Source organism: Bactrocera tryoni, chromosome 2, assembly GCF_016617805.1.
Source record: "Bactrocera tryoni isolate S06 chromosome 2, CSIRO_BtryS06_freeze2, whole genome shotgun sequence".
Taxonomy (NCBI): Eukaryota; Metazoa; Arthropoda; class Insecta; order Diptera; family Tephritidae; genus Bactrocera; species Bactrocera tryoni.
Genome location: NC_052500.1, coordinates 20,468,007 through 20,490,476, shown reverse-complemented (window position 1 = coordinate 20,490,476; position 22,470 = coordinate 20,468,007). Strand labels below are relative to the sequence as shown.

The window sequence follows — 22,470 nt, the reverse complement described above, 5'->3', positions numbered from 1 at the left end:
ATGTATGTATTTTTGTATTCACAACAAACCGGCACGTGAATAAAAACAATTATAGCCGGCAAAAAGTTGCATCATTTTTGCCAATGACATTTAGTGCAAGTTTTCATGTGCAAATACCCTGTAGGGAAAAAGTGGATTTTGATAAGCGAGCTGGTGTTATGATTAGGATTATTATTGCAACCTCTTGTTTTGGTCATATTAATTATTTTGGAGTTCTAAAAATTTATTATATGTGTATGCATACTATATAAATGCCCAAGATGACGAGACGAGTTAAATTCCAAGTGACTGTCTGTCCGTTCGTCTGTCCATACAAACAATAAGTGGTGTAAAAATTAAGATATTGTATGGAAACTTTGTAGGCATATTTCTTCGAGGACCCCTGCCACACCCACAAAACGCCATTAAACGAAAACATATAAAGTACTATAACAAGCACTAAATTAAGTTACAAGACAGAAACTTCGTGCGGTGGAACACCTGGGGGCTAAAAATGTTTAAAAGTGGGCGTGGCCCGGCCGCTTAAATGATTTAATGCGCATACGTATCCTTCCAACCGCTAAATTTATATCAACCAAACTTGCTGAGAAGAAGTAATTTTAACACCTCTTCAAATGGGTAAAATCAGTTAATAACCACGCCCACTTCCCATATAACGTTTATATATGTATATAACCACTAAAAGTGCGATAACTCACTGAATAAATGTGTTCCGAACAGTCCATTTCTCCAACCATAATGTTAGGGCAGGGCTTTATAAGAGTAGTTTTAAAAATTGGAAAATGGGTTTACGGGTTTAAAAAAATCGAATCCTTTTTATTGTCTTATTAAATTCTACAACACCTCTTGAATATTTCTATTTGATCAGAGTAATAGTTTCGGCGATACAGCCCTGAGCAGTTGTGCCTCAAGGCTAGCTAGGCTAAGTGCGCCGTCTTTAAACGCGTTTTTCTCGAAACTGTGTTTTCGAAGGCGCTTAGCAAGATTTCTCGAGAACTACTTAACCATTCTTCATGAAATTTTACACAGGTCTTTGAGATACAATTCTTAAGGACTTGGGTGAAGGATTTTTTATTCGATTACAATTATTTGAAAAAAAAAATGTTACGAAATTTTCATTTTTTTCTAAAAATGTCTGCCAAAAATCTAGTTTTCAGTTTTTTTTTCTTCGTACAAGTTCTAAGTTAAGATTTTAGCTAAAACACGTATTTTTCACTTTAGATGATCCTGATGATCCGAGGGGTCAACGGAAACGGCGTCACAATGTCCGAGTTTAAAACATTTTTTTCCAAAAATTTCAGAATTTCTTTGTTAATGGTGTATGAGTGTAACGATAAAAAATTCTAATAAAATATTTAATTTTTTATGTGAGAAAAAAATTGTTGAATAAATGCTGTTTTTTACCCGAGGAAACCCATGTAACCCATTAAGAATAAAAATATTGTTATTTTGCTTGACAACGCTTTGCCAGTCTCTAGATATTAACCAAAATTAGTTTATGTACTAGTATAAGAGATTAACTCGTAATTGTACTGTTATTTTTCTTTTAGTAACCTATAATTTTTCCTAATTTTCCAGGTATGAAATTGTTACCATAAACAACCAGGATATACTGGTAAGTCAAAATTTCCAAATTTCTTTTATACATTATACAAAACTGTACATTGCCAACCGTTGGGTAGCAATTGCTAAATATTTTCCTCCAACACTGTAATATTTATGAAGTTAGAAGCTTCAACCTTTAAGAGCTTCAATATCTAATATCTCTTGAGGATCGGGCTTGCATAAAAAATTATAAATTTTTTTCTCGCGTGGTAACACTGCTGGCGGCGCCCCGTTTGCTAGCTCACTGCCGATGTGAAGGTAAATGCTTTGGCGCTCAGCGGCGAGCATATATCGTGGCAATGGCAGTGAATGAATGCAGTGTGACTTAATTGTTGTTATATTTAATTTGCGCATAAATTCGTGGAAAACTATCAGATGAATGCATTTTACTTATGTAGCAAATTCTGTGCAGCCGGAACTATTAACATACATATGTACATATTTACAAGTGTGTACTTGTATGTGACGCATAGTTTTCTTTGACTCTTTAACTATTTCACTATAAGTTGTGAAATAGTGAATAATGTGAATAACCAATTCACAAAATTATTAACGAATTTGCACTGTTTTCACAATGAAACGTCGAATTGTTGCAACTTGATTGCAATGTGAATGACTATTGCTTATTGAGCGATTTTTCATTTGAAAAGCTGCATTACATCTCTCATTTACTCGTATGTGCATATATATAGGTATATGATTGACATATTTCTCAGAAATTTGAAAGAAAATTTGGCAGACCTTAAGAGAAACTATTTTTAAATTCAATTTAATTGTTTACGCGAAATTCTTCCTATATGACCTACAAATAACGGATAGCCGATTATTTGATGCCTGAAATTGAAGCCTGTGATCTCGGCGACATTTGGCTTCAACAAGACGGCGCCACTTCCCATGCATCAATCAATGGATTTATTAAGAGAACACTTCGGTGAGCAGATAATTTAAAGTTTTGGGACGATCGATGGGCTACCAAGATCGTGTGATATCATACCATTAGACTTTTGCCTGTGGGGTCTAAGGTCTACGCAGATTCCCGCTTCGATTCAGGCCTTGAAGCAAAACATCATGCGTGTCATTCGCCAACATTTGAAACAGATAATCTTCAAAAAAATAATTGCCAAAGAATGTTCTTTCGAATGATTATAAATGAAGTTTTTCTGTTTATTCATAAAAAAAAGTAGGGAACCTCGAAATGGATCACCATTTATATATATATATATATATATATATATATATGTGTGTGTGTGTGTGTGTCGTATGTATGTACATGTAGACGTTTTAGGAAGGACGCTTATCAAATAGGCCTGTAAGCATACAGTGTACATATAGACTATGTTAGAGATATATAGAGATTATAGTCTTATATTACTAAGGCTAAATGTGACATGATATTGCTTAAAAATATATTTCTTAACACTCTTTTACCAAAATATGGTCTCACAGACCAAAAACACTGTAAAAGCGCTCAGCTAAACTTTTTTGTATTTTCTCTTTCTGAATATATTTCGTCAGGTTATTGAACTAGCCAGCAGATGCTAATGTTGTCGAAGTCGGCGTTTGTTTGTTAGACGCTTTCTTGAAACGTGACAGCTATTACTTTATTTTGTCTGCTAGCAAAGCATTTAAACATTTATGCAAAAATAAATACAAATATTCTATATATTGCAACAAATAAGGTTTGAAGAAATCGGTTCCAAATTAATTTTGTATTCAAATAAACCAAATTTCACTCTAATGTTAAATGCTGATAATTTGTAAAGGTAATAGCGTGCACTCCTCCAACTAAGCATTTAAACCTTAATATTTACACCGAATAACTATTAATCTATTCTACCTGTGAATTAGAAAATAACAAATAGGTTGTCCCACTTATTTCTGCGAAGTTTGCGAATTTTAATTTATAATTTTAAATAAGGTGAAAACGGAAAAAATGGCAAAACTTTACAAATGTGTAAAGTCGAAACCGCAAACCAATTAATTATAAAGAAACACGATCTACCGAAATGTATGCCAGTTTTACTTTTGACCCTTGCACTATTAGCTTGAACATCTGTATATCGTCAGCTAAAATGCAAAATAACGTAACATCACTTTTCATAAGTTTACAAGTGAAGGAAAAACGATATAATAGAAAGCACTAATATTGAAACAAAATGTGTGTTTTGGTTATAACGGTGTTATATACCGGATATATTGGATAGAGGAAGCTTAAAAATTTATGATACATATATATGTATATGTAATATGATTTAGTGAATCGTAAGCAATAACAAACTCAATTTCGAATATTTTTATAATACGTTGTTTTGCAGTTTAAGTGAAGATATGCTAAACAGTTTAATTTGTTATAGATTATTCATACTTTTATTTTTCATATCTCAGTTTATTTCCATATAAACGTTGGAACTCTTGCAAAATGCTTTTCAAATGCTTAATTTATGTTTATATTATTCTACAAGTCTTCTCCAGAACTATCTATTTAATTGTAAGAAGCAGCATCTAGCTCAGAACCACATATTCTAAGTAACAAGCAAAAGGTATTTGAGTTGGGGAATTACATTCTAAACAAGAGGCAAAAAAAATATAAATTTTTCCATGCAATAACTCGATTTGGAATGGACAGTTTGTATGACAGCTACATGCTATGATGGTCCAAGCTAAAAAAATGTTTCAGAGATTGCGCCATTATTTTAGACAATAATCTAAGCCAAGTTTCGTGAAGATATCTTGTCAATTAAAATAGTTTTCTATACAACAACATAATTTTTATCGTCCAGTTTGTGTGCCCGATGTCCGCAGCTCCAGCAAATGTACACCATCTTGAGGAGAAAAGAACGTTTGCAAAATATATACAGACAGACAAAAAGACATGGCTAATTCGTCTCAGCTCGTCACGTTGATATATACAGGGTGTTTATTTCAATAAATCTTCAACATTGACGAAGTTAAGGGCTTACATGGATTTCCTCGAGTAAAAACAGCCTCTTTTCAACAATAGTGTTCTCACATAAAAAATTAAATATTTTATTAAAATGTTTTATTGTTACAAACATGCACTATTAACAAAGAAGTTCTGAAATTTTTGGAAAAAAATATTTAAAACTTCGGCCATTGCGATGCCATTTCCGGTGACCCATCGGAAAAAAGATGCGCCCGCGTGGGCAGAATAACATCTTACAGGCTCATCTAAAGTGAAAAGTATGTGTTTTAGTTAAAACCTTAACTTAGGACTTGGATCAAGGAGAAAACTGAAAATTGGATTTTTGGCAGAAATTTTTACAAAAATTTCTCGACATTTTTTTTCAAATAGTTGTAATCGAAAAAAATCCTTCGTCCAAGTTTTTTAGAATTGTATATCAAAGACCTGTGTAAAATTTCATGATGATCGGTTGAGCTGAGTAGTTTTCGAGAAGTCATGCCAACCGACTTGAAAAACACAGTTTCGAGAAAATCGAGTTTAAAGACGTCGCACTTAGCTTATATAGCCTCGAGCGCACAAGTTCTCAAGGCTGTATCTCCGAAACTATTACTTGAATCAACTTGAAAACTTAGAAGAATATTCCAGAAGTGTTGTAGAATTCAATAAGGAAATAAAAGATCGACTTTTGGAAACCCATAAACCCATGTAATCCCTTAAAACACTATTCCGTCATAATTTTTATGAAATTTTTTAACTGCTCCCACTAAGCTTTCATTATTTTTGAATTATTGTTCAATCATGGAGACATGTTGTTCTATCGTGTAACGCTCCATCATTACTAAGCCTAAACTGTCAGCTGTCGATTTTTTTTTATGTTTGTCAACACTTTACTACATAATTGACGGCAAATTTAAGTTTTGCGTTTGTTAACCCTGTATTTAATTCCAATTTTGCGTCAATTTTGGACACCCTTCATATATTATAGGGCCTCCGACGTTTACTGCTGGGTGTTACAAACTTCGCGACTAACTTAATATACTCTTTACAGGGTATATGGTAATTACTTATAAGTGAGCCCGAATTTCATCGGAATGCTTTTACTGCGCTTTACATGAACAAAAAAATGGACATAAAAACTAGAATCAAACCTTAAGTTTAAAATATTATGCTACACTTACATATATGTATATAATATGTATGTACTTGTTTACTTTTGCTAGATTTCCAGAATGCATTTGCATAATCCTGCATGTTACTCATACGCCCAGCTGCCTCCACATGTGTTAACCAAACGCATCTATTACTTATTACGCATTAGTATTTCGCAATTTATTGGAAATAATTCGCAATTATGTCTGTGATATTCTTTAAACAAGTATTGTATTCGCAGAATTAATTTTCCGCTTAAAAGTTTATTTTGAAAAGCAATTAAAATTAGCCATATGAGCTCATGGTTGCATTCTCTGAGCAGATAAGCGCCAAATGCAATCGTGCATACAAGTGTGTATAAAAAATAATTCTAACTTTGCATATGACAATTTGAAACTTTTTTAAACAAACCAAATTCTTAATGCTTAATGTATGAAATGCACTGCGCCCAACATACTTACATACATATGTACATGCACATGTTTTCCTGTTGATTGCGATATCAAATGTCGCGTAATTCGACGTCTGTAAACGATACAGTCTTTGTTGTATGCGTACATTGACATATGCAGCATTCAAAAAAAAACTGAAATAGGAAACAAAGAAACTGATAACTCATAAACCACAAGTTGAACACACCTATATACAGGCTATATATGTAAATTTGTATGACGTAGCTTTTTAAGAAGGCGCTTTGTGCAAACTGTCGTCTGTTTGTAATGCTTATAATTATTATTTTATATTCGCAACCAGCAGAACTTGCAGCAGACGGTATCAGAGAAATGCATTAGTCAGTCAATTTGCATTGCATCTGTTACTGCAAGATTTGTGTTCTATAAAGCTTTAAAATTTGATTGATCGGTTAAACGGTTTAATTTAATTGCAAATGAGTGTTAAGCAGAATAAAAGCATTGAAATAAATAATAAAAATATTGAGGGAGTTGACTGAGAGGCTGAAACCAGTTTTATTATGCTCAATTTATTAGTTTTTTATTTATTGATAGTTTCCATATTAACAATGAAGTACTAACATACATAAACAACAATTTTGTTTTTATTGCTTGTGAAATGGTGGGCTTCTGGCACGATTCGAAGCAATTATTTCCCATTATTTGCATTAATTAAAATTAAACATTATATAAATATGAAAATATTATATCATATGCGTAATATGTATACAGTAGCGGCAAGGAAAAATGCGCTTAAATGAGTAGTAAAAATTTTTCCTGACTAGAGAATGTAAAATATTGAACTTTAAGCATTTGAACCAATTGTAATTTTTTTACGATACATTCTAAACTATACGGTACACTATTGAGCGAAAAATTAGCAGCTTGGAAGAACATTTTGTTGATAGCATGCCTTAAGAGATTACATGAGTTTACGGGTATGGGTTTCAAAAAATCTAATTATTTTATTATCTAAAATTTTCAAGTTGATCCGAGTTTTAGTTTCGGAGATACAACCTTGAGAACTTGTGCGCTGGAAGAAATTCCTCTTGCCTATCTTTAGAACATTCTACTCAGGTTTTTGAGTTACAATTCTTAAAAACTTGGCTGAAGGATTTTTTTCGATTTCAACTATACATATGAAAAAAATGTGGCGTAATTTTCCCGGAAGTTTTCATTTTTTTTGTAAAAATGTCTGCCAAAAATACAATTTTCAGTTTTTTCCTTCGTCCAAATTCTAAATTAAGGTATTTTTCACTTTAGATGATCCTACAAAGAGTTATCCTGCCAACGCGGGCGCATCTTTTTTCCGAGGTGTCAACGGAAATGGCGTCGCAATGGCTGAGTTTGAAATATTTTTTCAAAAATTTCAGGATTTCTTTGTTAATAGTGTATGTTTGTAAGAAGAAAAAATTCTTATAAAAAATTTCATTTTTTTATATGAGAAAAAAATTGTTGAAAAAAGGCTGTTTTTACCCGAGGAAACCCATATAACCCTTTAAAAATCCTTTCTATCAGAATATTTTACGCTCGCTCCCTCAGTCACTTGCCGAAATTTAGCATAAAGAAGCAATAAATTGGAAAAATCTCTTGAAGTCGCAATCACATTAGATTTCGTAATCTTTCGTGGCGTCCGAAGGGTTTTCCATGTATAAAATTTTGAAAATATATATTTTTACAACTTCAGAAAAAAATATTTACTGTCTTTGCTCAAGTTTTTTCAGTTTCTAAGATTCTTGATAACTTAAATAGTTTTTAAGTTTTAATGAATAATAAAGCATGAATCTAGCAACTAGAAAAGCACCTTTAACTACAGTATAATTATTATACCAACTGCCGTTATTTTTATTATGAATAAAATATGTTTTTTCATAAAAGCTAAACAGTTTGTCTCAGAATATTTGAAGCTGCCGTCAAATCCGCATTTTATTAATTTTATACCAATCGCTCTTATTTTGCACGCCACTGTACATATTTGTATATGCAACAAAAATGCTTTCTCGCATCATTAATGAATCTTGCTGCTTTCATAGCGCTTTAAAAACAGAAAATTATTCAACACCGTCACTTTATTGTGTAGGCAGATTGAATTCGCTTTTGTTTTTGACCGATTAACTATTTAAATTCAGATATGTATATACATATTGTATATATACACACTAAGCCCAATCACTTGTTTATTGATTGTAATGTTGATAGTAATATTTTTGCTGATTATTTTTATTACGTGTAAGTTCTCCATAGTTATTTATAGATGTATAAACACAGAAGGACATGTATACTCAAATAAAATATTTCTTATGTATGTGACATGCATTACTAGATTATCTCAATGCATGCCTATGTATTACTATTAGCATATATGTATATGTATTAACATATGTACCAAATATATTTATTTACTTTTTTCCCAAACACTAAAGATAAGGATTAACACTCGAGCGATAATCGACGAGTTTTCACAAGTTTGATTGCCATTTATTAGCTATTTCGCGCAAAATACACACCATATTTCTAGGTGTTATCAACTGTAGGACAGATGATGGCATTTTATAAGTGTTGACCTATATAATATATAATGTTTATGTCAAAGTCAGAATAAGCTAAATTATTTTGATGAAAAATATAGGAAAATGCTGAACATATTTTGAGCTGTTGTTGCACCACTTGAAGTTACCTTGCTAAAAAATTTAATATTTCAAAAAAAAAATGTATTTCGCTAAGTTAGTAGGACTGTCCTTAATTACTATGCCAAACATGAACGCGATCTGTCAACCAGTTTGCTTAGAGCAGCTGCTTAAATCGGTAAACCTCAGTAGAGTGTTGCGATTTTTACAGTGACTAAAAATATCGAACAAAGAATTTGTTTTAAATTTTGTATTTTTAACCAAATTTCATGTGCAGAATCATTGCGAATGTTGAAAAAGGCTTACGGTGATTCAGTTTTATTAAAAACACAAGCCTACGAGTGGTACAAAGCGTTCGGCCGATCGTTGAAGACATGCGTCGTTCTAGACAATCTTCGACCTCTTCAACTGATGAAATTACGGTATTAAAAAGTGAAGAATGTGAAGCGTGCAAATCGTCATGCAAGTGTTAGAGAGATGGCAAGAGCGCTCCACGCCCTTCGCTAGTCCGTTCAATGGATTTTGGTGCATATTGTGGATATGAAATGCGTTCTTGCTCGAGTCGTGCCGATAAAGCTGAATTTTTTTCAAAAAGAGTACCGTTAAAAGGTCTCTTTGGATATGCTTGATCGTGCGAATTTCGATCCCAAATTCATGGGGAGCATTATAATTGCCGATGTAACAGGGAATTATGAGTTTGGCATGCAAACATCCGTCGAAAGCGGCCGGAATTGTGGAAAAGCAATTCATAGATTTTACACGATGATAATGCACCATCGCATCGAGTCACGATTGTGACCGAATTTAAAGCCAAAATTGCAATAAATGCCATCGTTCAATCACCGTATTCACCAGATTTGAAACCGTGGAATTTTTTCTTGTTACCCAAACTGCAATTGCCGCACCGTGGATTCCGTTTTCAGTCGATCGATGAGATAAAACAAAATTCGCAGAGAAGCTGAAGGCCCTCCCAAAAAGTGCTTATGAAAATATTTGATTTTCTCACTGACTTTTTCGAAAATAGATTTGTTCATAACAACGTGTCAGATAGTTCCATGACATTAAACACTGAGCTTGTGTTGTAAATAGTTGATCGCTTGCTATGCTATCTCCAATTGAATAGTTCGATTCGCCACCCTGCATCTATTGAAAATTTGAAGCTTTTGGTATTTAACTAATTTTAGGGCACTCATTTTGGAAATATGACACTTATGTATGAACAGTACATACATATAAAGCTAAAAATATTCAAATACCTTTTTCAAGAAACCGGAAACCTCAGCATTATTGGATTAGAAAAATATTGCACGGCAACAAATAAAAAAAATTCCATTTCTTTTATGTTATGTATTTATACAAATATATTTTGAATTGATCCAATTAAACTTGATGAGGCATAAAAATATATCAATTTCGTATTTCACTGTCAAATATGAAATTTTAATCGAATTAATAACTTTTTGCATTCCTTTGTATATTTAACACTTGTTGCTCACACTCAACCTTAGAAGACACTGACTTTTTATTATACTCGAAACTATTAAGTTACGCTTAAATTCAAATTTCAAGCAAGCGAACTTACATACATATGTGCTTAATTACATATATCTCCCTTTAATCTAAGTACATAAATCCAAATATGTAGCATGTATGTATGTATGAAAAAATAATTTAATTCCAGTATAGTAATTCACATCATATTTTTGAAAATAGTGAAATTTATGGTAGATTTGGCGCAATTAAATAGCAATTAAATCTGAACTTTAGCGCTTAATATGGCAATCTTCACAATTAGACAGATGACAATAGAGGAAATGCACATACATACATACATATGTGTGATGTAATCTAAAATCTACAAATGTTCACTTTTGTAAATAAATATGTACACAATTTCATCGTAAGCCTAACTCTAGCAGCTTGTATTTTTTGTTTTTAAGATTTAAAGCCTAATTTGAAGACGCGGTTTTGTGTACTAGCTTATACCCGAAGTATGATTTTAATTATTTTTTACACAAAGGCTAATTATAGACTACATCAGAGTTATGTACGTAATGTTCATCTTCCACTAAATTTTATTGGACTGTTAACTTAAAAGTTTTATAACCTTTCTTTTATTACATAATATAGTCTCATAAATAGAGTGATAAAGTCTACAACAATGTAAATTTCCTCAAATTTTTCTAATTTATGTAGACTTCAAGACAGATTACATCATGATGCAGCATTAGAGCATGCTACCAACATATCCTACATTTGCCAATATTCCAAGTAATCGTTCTAGTAAATTCGCAGATTATTTTTTATTTTTTTATTTATTATTTCTTTGCCTTTTCATGTAAAAATGTATACCAAAGCTCCTCGATAGAGCCTTTTTCAGCGAGAGTCCAGTTTTAGAATCTATAGTAAGATTACTTAATTCAGAAATCACGTAATAGAACCTAACCTCTCATTGATAAATTATGTGATAGTCTTCAACAATGTAAATTTCCTCAAATTACTCTCAGTTACATATGTAGACTTCAAGACATATTACATCATGACTCTGTATTGTAGCATGTTTCCAACATATCCTATATTTGCCAATATCCAAGTAATACTTAATCGGTGGGCCCGTGGGAGAGTCTTGAGTTGGGAGTAGGTTGGGTTTACCAAAAAAAAAAACTACTATAAAAAACCAAAATATACCCAAGTAAAATGTTCAGTTTTGGAATGTATAGTAAGTTTAGACCCATAAATAAAGTTCTAGAACCTAACCTCTCAAGTCGACATAAGTATTTCTTTTATAAGTTGTCAATCCAAGCTCCATACAATATTTCTCACCAAAACTTCAACCTTTGATTTTTTCTTATATTTGTGCAATATATCTATACGAAATCGGTTCGAATATGTATTATATGTGTATATATTTATATTAAAATTCTTGTATTTAAAGTCATTATCTTGAATTCATGATTTATATACACACGTTTGACTTTTATATTTTATTATCAAAAAAATTTTAATGCATTTTTTCAAAAACTCGAAAATTAGATTTATCAAGAACGCTTAAAGTAAAAGTATACTAGCACAGTGTTTTGAGTATACCAATTAAACCTGCTCGAAATATAACGCTTATAATTTTAATTAGATAATTATTTTTATACTACTTGATAACACCGAAACAAATGTTGAAAGTTTAACCGTGTCAAAGGCGATGTAATTAGAAGATGCGTTCACACAAAACAAAATAAATCATCTGTTCATAATTTGATAATAAAAAAATAATGACAAAAATATACATTTGGGATCGCACTGAAACTAGGTATGTAATTAAATTAAAGGCAATAAATTAATTATAATTGAAGTAATTTTAAATTACTAACCGGTTGAAGGGTGTAAAAATAACTCAAAGTCTTCAAACTTCGGAATACTAAGAGAAATAATGTCAAAGTAGATGAAAGGCTAAAGTTTTATGAATTTTAAAAAATAGCTATTGATCGGTTTATAATAATATCGGTAGTGAAATCAATCGTGTGCAAAGAAATTTCTTCTCGCTCGTTGTATTATATTCCTTTTCACCACTATTGTGTTTTCACCGTTATAGGCTTTATACCGCTATGTATATACATAGGTACTCTGAATATAACGAGCTTGAAAATATTTCTTAGCTTTTTGGGTATAATATTCGAGTGATTTTCCATCAAAAAGGTTGTCACCTGTTTGAATATATGTATGTAATCAAAACAATTTATAAAACGCACTAAATACTCAAAGTAATTTTTAAGACGCACTAAATAATACAAAGGTTTTCGTGACCTTAAAATTAAAAAAATTGTACAAGGTTGTCATCTGCACTGAAGCTATCGTGAAGTTAAAATTAAAAAATAAAATTGTAAATGGTTGCCACCTGTTCGAATCACTAGAGACAAAGCAATTTATAAGACACAATAAATAATTTAAAAAATTTTGAGAAGTTAAAATTAAAAAAAAAATTTACAAGGTTGCCACCTGTTTGAATGTCTGTAATCAAAACAATTTCTAAGACGCACCAAATAATAGAAAGGTTTTCGACCTTAAAATAAAAAAAAAATTGTACAAGGTTGCCACCTGTTTAAATATTTGTAATGAAAACAATTAATAAGACACAATAAATACTAAAGAGGTTTTCGAGACCTTAAATAAAAAACAGTTTATAAGGCGCCTAAAATAATGAAGAGACTTTCGAATCGCTTAAATTAAAAAATATTATTTACAAGCTTGCCAATTAATATTTTTAATCCAAATAGTAAAAAAAAGTAATGAAATATTCCAACAAGGGTTCAAACGTTTTTGAAGTAAACTTATCCATAGGGAAAATTATATAAATTGTTTAAGAAAACTTAAAAAACTTAAATATCGATCGATGAGTTAGGAAAACTAAATAGTATAACAAAATATAGTGCCAAATATATTTATAAATACCTTGTTAATACCATCTATTCTCGTGTGTGCGCGACACATACATATATACAAAGTCCGACGACCTAGAGGTGCGCGTAAACATTTTTACTTTATTTCATTTGATTTTAGTGAATGGACTTGAGCGTCGCAGAGAAAATAGTGCTATTGACTACATCTGCGTGTGAGAATGTGTGTACGTATTTTACTAAGATACGAAAACGATCTAAATCAATTTCAATCAAACAAAAATAGAAGTTCGCATTTTTCTTAATTGGCACTTAAATAGATTTAGAGATTTAGCAAAGCAATAGCTGATTGAGTTGATATATTTGAAAAATTAAATGTGAGGGATGGCCCCTAAGGTAGAATTACATATCGTCACCTAAAAATAAAATAACGGTTCTTTAAACGAAATGTAAAATCGTTGTCAGATATAATAATAACCAATATATAAGTATAACCAAAACTCAAATTTTGCTTAACATGAGTGTATAATAACCAATATATAACCATTTTATAAACAAAACTGAATTTTTTTTTCAATTTGATTGGTTTCTATTAATACGGTTTTCCTTCTGTAAACTTATGAAAAGTAATGTTACGTTATTTTGCTTTTCAGACGAAATGAGTACCTACTTGTTATGAAAGAATATGCTAATAATGTAATAATTCCTTAATTACAATTAACAATGTATTTTTCAAAACGATTAAATGAATTTTAGTTTCACCACGCAATATAGAATTGTTGAATGATTTAATTGTTATTCGAAATGGTGTTTCATGCCGCCATGCTTCATAAAACCAAAACAAAATGTAAACTTGTACCTTTTATAACCGAGTCCCAAAAAATTTTTTATCCCTTAAATATGTTTTCTTTAAGATTGCTGACCCTGTAGAGGATATATTTACTCTAATTCCACCAAAAAATTGAAAATGGAAAACATATTACTATTATTTTTGTATCGAAGAACTGATTTTTTTATGTTTATCACAACGCCTGGTTGGGCTGTGAACTAATTTTTGCTATTTGTTATGACTTTTTGGTAAGAAATAGTATTTTTATTCAATAAATATAAATAAAGATGAGTAAACGATTTTTTATTCTCTACATTATATCCTTTATTTATAAACATTAGTTTTCGGAAATAATTATAATTTTCCTCGTAGTCAACAGCTGTAAAGAATCTCTTCTTCTTCTGTCTCAGCTAACTTTCTCTGCTACCAAATTGTACCGTTAAAAACATTTTTCCACCAGAAACTTGACTAACCATTGACAGTAAAAATTAAAGAAATTAAGAAACAAATCTTGCATTTAATGTTTATAGCTTTCTAATATCTTTTGAAACCTTCCTTTGAAGAAAGTATACCCTTACCTTGTTTTTTATTACCGTAGACACAGCTTACCCTGTTATAGCCGAGTTTACAAACGTTTATGTATTTAGTTTATGTTATGTTTAAAAATCTTGGTATGAGCACTGATACAAGACTTAACTACTCCAACAAAGTTTGCTTTGTGCTAGTCTATACGATTTTTACTAATTGTTTGTTCGAGTCGCCACTCTCTAAAACTCTAAACGAATATTGTGTTCGATAAATTTTTGACATTTTGACTGTTCTGTTTCATAATGCTACACTCACAGAAACTCTCGTTCCTATTAGCAAAAAACTGGTCCGGACTTTACTCTGAATGCATAAGAACACGCCAAACAAGCTTCAGGCGTTTCTGGTGAGACACTATCAGTGAGGCTTGGCGTGGTCCTGATGGAACACAATGCCTCTTTCATTGTCAAAGTAGAACGCTTTTGGATGTTTTCCTCCTTCAGATTATTAAACTGTTCTGTACTGGATCTGTACTGTCCAAATTAAGAGTTTGGCTGTATGGGAACAGCTTATAATGGGTGCTTTCGAGCCAATCTTACCAAAGATGTGGCAAAACATTCCTAACCGTTAAGGCGGCGTCAGAATACGTATGTACGTCGATTCCGTAGCGGAAAAGTATGTTAGTCCTGGCTTGGACACTATTTGCGTCGGCTCACCGTGACTTTAGCACCACCTTTTACTCTTCGTGTTGTCGTTACTGACCCTTTTTTAATCACCAGTAAGCATCCGATTCAAAAAACTAGTGATGCTATTCTAATACTTATAGGGTAGTGTCAACCGGCAACTAATGCGACTTTTAGGAGTAATATCTACGTATATATATACATATTTATATATCTACGTTAATATAAATAGGTGTTTTACTATCGGAAAAGCTTGTCATTCTAACGCTGCATTGACTAGAAGCTATCGGTAATCAGCCACCCTACAGATATGACGTTTAATAGCCTAATGTTGACAGCAACAAATATGCATGTACTCACCTTGCTAACTTATTGTCAATATGTACACTATACATTTATTCATAAACGGCTTCAAATAATGTATAAATACTAATGTACACAAATATACGAGCACGGATGTGTACAAAGCACTTTTATAACCAGTTGGAAGCGTGTCTCTAGTTTACCTAACGATTAAAGTTGTTTTGATTTATCAATAATTAGTGGCAAATTAAAACAACTAACAGCTGACACCTATAAATTTGAGCGTCGAAAGTTGCGTTTTGTAATACCAATGAGCGTCAGAGAGAGAGCCATACTATTGACGTTTTCTCAGTATTTTCAAAAAATATTGAAATTATAGATTTTTTAACAAAAAAACATACATATTATTATTATCCTCTTTCTTCTCTACATATATCCAAACAAGCAACCAACTTCAAGCTATAGCACCTTGTGAACATTCTGTTAAAATTGTTGAAAACATAGCCTATTTCCGAATGTTTTATCTAAATTGTGATGTCATGAGATCTTTTGAAAGTTCTCCCATCTTTTGACAGTTCCCCCATTATATATATGTACATACATTATCTCAAAAAATCACAATTTGTCCAGCGACGCCCATAAAATAAAATCTATAGTTAATATTTTTATTATTTTCAATTTTATTATTACTCCTTTCTACTATTGAAACGAATTATAAAACAGTAAATCACTAACCCGCACAATAATTACCATTTTTATTCAATAATGTGTTAGGTAAAATACAATTTAATTACAAGTTTTGCATGCTAACTTACAAATAATAAAAAATATTATATTATTTGCATTAAATATGCACTGTTGACAATCCCTCACCTAAAGCGCCTAATGAAAACGCCGTATAATTTGAGTTGTCGCCTTTGTAACCATTCAAACGACATACAATCCGCTAGATTGTCACTGTCTCATTAAGCTGTTTTGCTCAGAATTTTATCAATTAATCTTCTACACAATTTGCATTCAATATAAGGCGATTTTCAATTATATACAAGTTAAAGATACACAGCAAATACAGTATCCATCAAGCTCACAATTGGTTATTTATTGTTACAGTTTGGCATATTAAATGACAGAAGTTCACACCTGGAGGATATGGTGAAATACTTAACCAACTCGAGATGATTTGCAAATTAATAATAATAATAAATAAACACTTGTCATAGTAGTGGTATTGTTCGATGTAAATTTATATGAAAATTCCCTTTTTTTCGTTTATTTGACCTAAATATCACTGGATCACTCTAACTATGCTAAATATAACCTTCGATTTAAAGCAAATGTATTGCATTTCTTTTACTAGACTTTATGTCTGATTAATGTGCAATTTTTTGACGTTTGGTAGCAAAATCTGGCTGTACTGAGCTAAAAAAATATTTCAAAAATAGGTTGTATTTCGTCAATAATCTGACTGAAATGAGCTAAAAAATATTTCAACAAAAAATTTATATTTCGTCCCCTAAAGTGCAAAAAAACGCATCATCAAAAAAATCGAAATTGATTTTTTTGTTGCTAACGATTCACTACATCATGTTACATATATGTATATGTATATAATAGCATAAAATTTTCAGTCTCCGCTGACAGATATAACCTTTTTATAACCAATATGTAACCATTTTTTAACCAATATATAACCATTTCGTAACCAAAACTCAAGTTTTGTTTTTCCTTCGCCTGTCAACATATGAAAAGTGATGTTACGTTGTTTTACATTTTAAGCTACGATATGAAGAAAATGTCTGCTGTACAAATTTTTAACAATTTTCAAGCAGCTTCAAAACTGTAAAAATCTTTAAAAGAAAATTAAATATTTTTTTCTTAAAGTCTTAAAGTAGTTTCCTTAGCAACTACTTATTATCTAGCCACTCAAATTTTTGACAAAAATTTAAATTTTTCGCTTAAAAATCAATAAGTTTTTAGGCAGCTTCAAAACTGTAAAAATCTTTCTAAAATAAATTGCATTATTTTCTTATATTTTTCTTAAGGTAGTTTATTTTATTTATTTATTTTTTTTTTCATTCCTTCAATATTATTTTCTCACTGGGTCGCCATCTGCATCGACAGTTTAAAGAGGCGGCAACGTAATGCACTTACTGACAAAAATAATTGCATTCCAAATAAACAGACGCGCAAGATTAACAAATGACTGTAGTTCCCGTCGACAAATGAAACAATAAAACAACAAATAATACACATGTGCCTACACTTGTTTGAATTTATTTACATTTTACCGATTTATTTGCGAAAATGCTTCTTTCTTTCTTTTTTTTATCGGCGGTGTAAGTTGCTATAATAAACGCCTGGAATCGCATTCTGTTTCTGTTTGTTTTCTTGACTGTTTCATTTTTCCTGTTTGTGAATCATACAAAACTATTACAAATGCAGAGTAAACAAATTGTGCTTAAATGCCGCATCATATTTAATACTACTCGTATAGGTACAAGTGTCCACTCAAGTGTATATGTAGCTTTTTGAGTGCATTTCAAAAAACTGTCTGCCGTTTTATTTTATTGCTATTATTATTAATTATTTACTTTGTATTTAGACTGCTATAAAAGGCAGTAATTATTTTTCTAAGTAATGAAGCCTAAAGAAAGTAACTTAAGAGTGAAATTAGAAGCTTGTTACAACAAAGATTGTTATTTATGACTTCTAACCCTTAAACACCTTTGTACTATGATTAGTTTACAATTAGAACTATCATCAGTTAATGGCTCAGAATGTCGACAGAGAAACAATCTTTCTATATCACAATGTGAATTTGTAAGGAGATTTATCGAATAAAATTTACCATTTTATACTCACGTAACATGTTGCAAAGTGTATAATATCACCAAATGGTTATTTTAAAACTATGTATAAAGGGTATAAATACATTAAAACAATCAGGATTGTTGGACAAATAGATTTCGAAATGTAACGGGTGATCCAAGTAGACGTATTTTTTTCGATAGCCTCTTTTTGACAGATCACGCGTGAGTAGTGTCAAGCTGTCATATTATTTTTGTTCAGTATTGTTTAGCAATTCATCATGGAAAGAGTTACGCCTGAACAACTTCTACAATTCGTTCAACTTTATTACAAAAATTCACGTTCTATAAAGAATGTGTTTCACGCAATTCGCTCGACTTGTGGTCAACATAATCGGTCTACTGAGCATACTATTCGTGACATCATCACCCATCTTGAGACCCAGCATTCATTATTGTATAATATTCGAACGAATAGACCACGTCCAACTTACTGTGAAGAAAATATAGCAGCCGTAGCTGAGAGTGAACACGAAGACCATGTAGAGTCGATTCGACGCTGTTCACAGCAACTCGAACAGACGTATGGAACGACTTGGGACATTTCACGTCGAGATCTTAAATTGAAAGTGTACAAAATACAGCTTGTGCAAGAACTGAAGCCGATCGACTTTCCCAAACGTCATCGTTTCGCTCCATGAGCTCTTGAAAAGTTCCAAGAAGATCCGACTCTTTTCGGCCCAATTTTATGCAGGGATAAGGCTCGCTATATGTGCTCTTGAAAAGTTCTAAGAAGATCCGACTCTTTCGGCCCAAGCCAAATTTTGTTCAACTAGCTCAATGGGTATGTAAACAAGCAAATTTGCCAAATTTAGGACGAAAAGCAACCTGAACAGATTTATTGAGGGAACACTTTGGTGAGCAGATAATTTCACGTATTGGGCCGGTCGATTGGCCAGATCATGTCACATCTTTAAACTTTTTCCTGTGTGGATATGTAAAGGCTAAAGTTTTTGCGGTCAATTCCGCTTCGATTCAGGCCTTGAAGCAAGATATCACGTGTGTCATGGCCCGTTACTAGTCGAAATGCTCGAACGATCCATCGAAAAATGGACTAAACGCATGGAACATCTGAAACGTTGCCGCGGCCAACATATGAAAGAGATAATTTTCCAAAAAAAATGCCAAAGAACGGTCTTTCGAATGATAATAAACATTTATCATTAAATTTGTAGTTTCTGTGTTTTTTCTTTAAAAATGTAAGGAACCTCGAAATGGATCACTCTTTATATGGATTAATGTTTGAGATAATTCACTAATATGTTTCGAGCCAATCCTTCCCCTAGTGCTTATAATGAAAATACTTATCTATGCTAATGGAATTGGCTTCAAATAGCTTTGGATATTCAGCTGGTTCTCTAATGGTGAGAAAACCAAATAAAATTAGTTAAAATAACTTCTAGGAACAAATATTTAATTTTTAAATATGCAACAAGTCTTTAATTAAATTTTTTCCGTTCCCTAAAATATTACAATTGTTTTAATATCTTTTAGTGGCGAGATTATATAAATTTCGGTTCCACCCGAGCTAAGACCCCCCTTTTTTTGTTCTATAACTCATTTATATTCGTTGAATTACACACCTCCGAGCTTCAATAAAACAAACTATTTGATTTCTGCCATCTGCCGAGCCGATAGAGCGCGTTATGTAAATATTATTAATTATCGACACAATGTATTTTTAATATACAACAATGGATTTTCAATATATAACTATGAAATCAGGAATGCGGAAATGCAAAGAGCGCGGGTGCACAAGTGTGGGTAAACAAGTCATTAATTTGCAATCTAATATAAATCTTTGTAAAAAATCATCCAGCGTTGGGACTAATGTTTTTCACAACGAAGGGGAATACAATTTAGAAAAGATCCTGCAAGTTGTTGTTTTAAAATGGAAAACTCATATATTGAAATTGCCAACTTTGAAAATGGTTAGAAGATATGAGTTAATTGTACAAAATAATGTCAGCAATTTAGTCCAAAATGCCTTTTCCCCATAGATAGGTTGAATAGATGAGGATTGCACCACGCCCTAAGGTCTATTGTGCCCTCATGCACAAATACATTTTGCAATCAAAACACATCCCATAGTTATTCACTAAATTTGTTAGAATGGGCTCAGAAAAATTCTATGGATCATCTGTTAAGATATACATACATTATGTTATGTATTTATATTTTTTAAGGAAAATTTTAGAAATAACTATTTTCAACTTTAAGTTCTCTCTACGTTTATGAAGGCTGTAGAATAAAATAAAAATAAAAACGAACAAGGGTTAACTTCGGAAGCTAGAATATCCTACACAAATTAAAAAGTTTCCAAACAATAGCAAGAACTAATGATCCGTTCTCAAAATTTTATTCGAAGATTGTAGAGATTATAGCGTTGCTTTGAACAATATTCTATGCTATATTTCGTGATTTGGATCATTCAGTTTGTATGGCAGCTATATGTTATAGTCGTCTGATATTAACGGTTCCGGCAAATGAGCAGCTTCTTGAGGATAAAAGGACGTGTCCAAAAGTTCAGAATGATAGCTTACAAACTGATGGACTACTTCACGTATACGCAACCAGACGGACAAACAATCGTGGCTAAATCATCTCGTGTATATACATATTTTATAGGGTCTACGACGGGTCCTTCTAAGTGCTACAAAATTCATGGCAAACTTAATATACCCTTTTAAAGGTATAAAAATTATTCAAGTCTTTCAAAACAAAGTTCTTCGCATCACAGTGAGTGCACTTTTCTATGTGAAAACTAAAATAAATCTAGAAGTCGTCCAGTTTTTGGCACCGGCACTTAGTTTGCTGTAGTTTTTTTTAAGGAAATGTTATTATCAACCAATTATGGGGACCAAAAGGACCGATTTTGATAATATACCAATATGTACTTTCATTTTCTTTGAAATCAATTTACCCGATATGAGAATAATCAACTAAGCTAAAATTTATTTAGGCTGGTTTTACACTATTTGAAGTAACAATATGTCCGGTATATAGGAAAGCTCTAACCACAGTAGCATTTTAGATCATCTTAAACAGCAGTAAATTAAATAACTGATGTTGCCTGCCGAGGGACAAAATCTTTTAGAGAATACTTTTGTATTAGCTGCGATCCTGTCACAGCCGGATTTAAAACAATGTACCTTAAATAACAGTATATTAACACTATTTTGTGTATTATTTTTCATTCTTAGAACTAGGAACAGCATAAAATAAGCTTAAAAATATCCAGGATATACTAAAAATTTTATACTATGTAGATTATAAGCACATAAGTAGCTTACTCAACCACTTTGATGCATTTATACCAGTAATTTAAATTGTTTGTAATCTTAGAAATCATTAATGTATAATATAATTGCAATAAAAACAATTTCAATCGTGACTTAATTATGGAAAATTACCAATCACATAACCACTAGTACTCACAGTGAAAATTCAATTCTTCAAAATTCACGCAAGGTAACCCAGAACAGACGCGAATTGTAAAACGAGATCCAATCCTACATATGTATTTAGTGCAGACAACAACAGATGTTTTGTTGTTAAGTTTCATACACACTTTTGATACAAAACACTTTTTAAAATATACAGCACACTTATTTATTTTTTACACATATAGTATACAAAAGCAACGGTAAATTTCATAAATGCGAAAATTTATTTCGAATATTCGTAATCAAACAGTTTTCTGAACAACGAACTTTGGCTTTCTTATCAATGGCAGTTGATAGCGGGAAGCTCTTTCAGGCGCGTCGTCACGATTATCGCGGGGCTCAAGTCAAAGCAAATACACTAATACACTGACAGTATGCGCCGCAGTTCCGAAACGCGTCCTGTTTTTCAGAATAATTTTCCAAAATACAAACTAACGTTACACGAACGAATTGTACGGGACTTTTCACTTCCGTAACTTTTAAGTGTGTGAGTTTGATATTTTCACAATTTCGTAAATCTTCGCCGTATTAACGAAACATGTGTTCTTTACGCGTTAAACGCTTGATAACGACTGTCACGGCTGCCTGTTGCTTTGCCTTTGTGTTTACTCTGGGCGCTAGCGTTCGGGAGCGTTTGCAATGACTTTTGTCATTGTTGTCGTCGTCGCCGTAGCCG

General features: G+C 31.9%; 1 protein-coding gene across 1 annotated transcript in view; it reads right to left on the bottom strand.

Moving 5' to 3' along the window:
* The window catches only part of LOC120769485 (protein peste-like), a 42,774-nt gene extending 20,394 nt beyond the window's left edge, over nt 1-22,380 (bottom strand). The window contains exon 1 of the mRNA XM_040096512.1: nt 21,787-22,380. The gene's annotated coding sequence lies outside the window, so the exon portion shown is untranslated. The remainder of the gene's footprint in view (nt 1-21,786) is intronic.
* Between the last annotated feature and the right edge of the window lie 90 nt (nt 22,381-22,470).